Raw genomic sequence first — 2,221 nt, forward strand, 5'->3', positions numbered from 1 at the left:
GGAGAGCTTAACAGTAACAAGAACTTTAGAGTAATTAATAAAGATGAGAACTGAAAAAGGTCACAGGATTTAGATTGTTGGTTGATAACCTTAAAGAGGGCAGCTAGGTGGTACAGTGGATAGAGTGTTGTGCCTAGAGTCAGGAAGGCTCATCTTCGTGAGTTCAAATTAAGCCTCAGACACTTACTAGCTGTGTGACTCTGAGCAAGTCATTTACCCCTCTTTGCCTCAGTTTCCACAACTACAAAATGAGCTGGAGAAGGAAATGGTGAACTACACCAGTGTCTATGCCAAGAAAACCTCAAATGGGGTCACAAAGAGTTGGAAATGACTGAACAACCAAAAAAACTTTAAAAGAGTAGCTTCTGTGGCATGGTGGGATTGGAAGCTAGATCCTAAGGGATAAAGAAATGAGTGGCTGGTCAAGAAATATAGTAGTAAAAGTAAACCATTCCTTAGCAGGTTGTCAGTGAGAGAGGAGAAATATCATGTGACATTTTGAACGGATGACAGGATAAAGTGAAAGTTAATATTTAAGAATAGGGAGATTAGGGCTTATTTGGAGGCACCAGGGGAAAAAACAATAGATAGGAAGAGACTTGAAGATGAGAGGGAGAGAATGTTCAGTAATAGAGCAAATGCCTAAAAGGGTTAAGGGCACAGGTATAGGGGTTGGCAAGGATAAGGGATACCTCATTCTCAGAGACTGGAGCAAAAGACATGTCATAAAAGGGTTTTGAGATGTAAGTAGAGGAAGTGAGGGAGTACATGGTCTCAATTTTCTCAGTGTAAGGGAAGCATTCCACACGCCTTCTCCACCTCAATTAATGCAATGTAATCAGTGGAAGGGCAAGATGAAGTGTTTAATGCATTAACACCATCATTCAAGACTCTTTAAGAGATGTGAACTTCTTCTGGGTCAAGAAGGGATTGGCTTACTTTTTGGCTAATCAAACAATCTAACCATACCTCTGGGTGCTTTAAAAGTTGTTTGTCATTTTTCAGTTGTGTCTGACTCTTCATGAGTTCATCTGGGGTTTTCTTGGCAAGGATACTGGAGTGGTTTGCCATTTCCTTCTCCATCTCATTTTACAGATGAAGAAACCAAGGTGAACAGGACTAAGTGACTTGTCCAGGGTCACACGGCTAGTAAGTGTCTGAGGCCAGATTTGAACTCATGAAAATGAGTCTTCCTGATTCCAAGGTCATTGCTTTATCCACTGCACCACCTAGCTGCCAGTTGCATTGTTGGTGAAGTTATTAATTGGTATAATAAGCCATTCTGGAAAATAACTTGATATGATATGCCTCAAATAATTAAACTGCGTATAACCATCGAGCTAGTAATACTGGTAGTACATATATGTGTCAGATTTGAAAGAAAGGATGCACATATAGAAAAATGTTCATAGCAACACTTTTTGTAATAGAAGAGGACTGGAGGGGGCAGCTAGGTGGCGTCAAGTAAGCGTCAAGTGTCTGAGGTCAGATTTGAACTCAGATCCGCCTGAGTCCAGGGCCGGTGCTTTATCCACTGCACCACCTAACTAGTTCTCTCCACCCCACCCCCAATTTTATAATAAGATAATGAGATCTATGGGGAAATCAGTCAGTTTCCAGAGATTCAAAGTGGAGGGAGAGAACAGAAGAAAGGGACCACTGAGGGCCAAGGCCGAGCTGGATAAAGATGAGTGTGCAGAGGGCATTAGCATCTATTCTGAATTAGATGACTATTAAAAACGATTTATACTTTTTCAATATTCACCCCCGACCCTTAGCTCCTAATATCTTTTTTTTTTTTTAGTGAGGCAATTGGGGTTAAGTGACTTGCCTAGGGTCACACAGCTAGTAAGCGTCTGAGGTCGGATTTGAATTCAGGTCCTTCTGACTCCAGGGCCGGTGCTCTATCCACTGCGACACCTAGCTTGCCCCAGCTCCTAATATCTTGCTGGATATAATGCAATGCAATTAATAAGGATTGATAGAAGATTATGGCTTCAGGGCACCAAGCCACAATCTCTGTATAGCCATCTCCTGGGCCAACTCTGACCCTTTGGGTCTCTGTAGCAACAGAGTTGGTGTGGATTAAGTTGAAGCCCCTGAATATTTACTCCCCTTTGGGCAGAAGGGAGGTATCTCCCTCCTCAAGCCTTAGACAAAATCAGTCAACTTACTGAGAGAAGTTCTAAAATTTCTTTAATCCTGCAAACCAGAACCCATC

The sequence above is a fragment of the Dromiciops gliroides genome, chromosome 5 (assembly GCF_019393635.1).
Source record: "Dromiciops gliroides isolate mDroGli1 chromosome 5, mDroGli1.pri, whole genome shotgun sequence".
NCBI classification, from domain to species: Eukaryota; Metazoa; Chordata; class Mammalia; order Microbiotheria; family Microbiotheriidae; genus Dromiciops; species Dromiciops gliroides.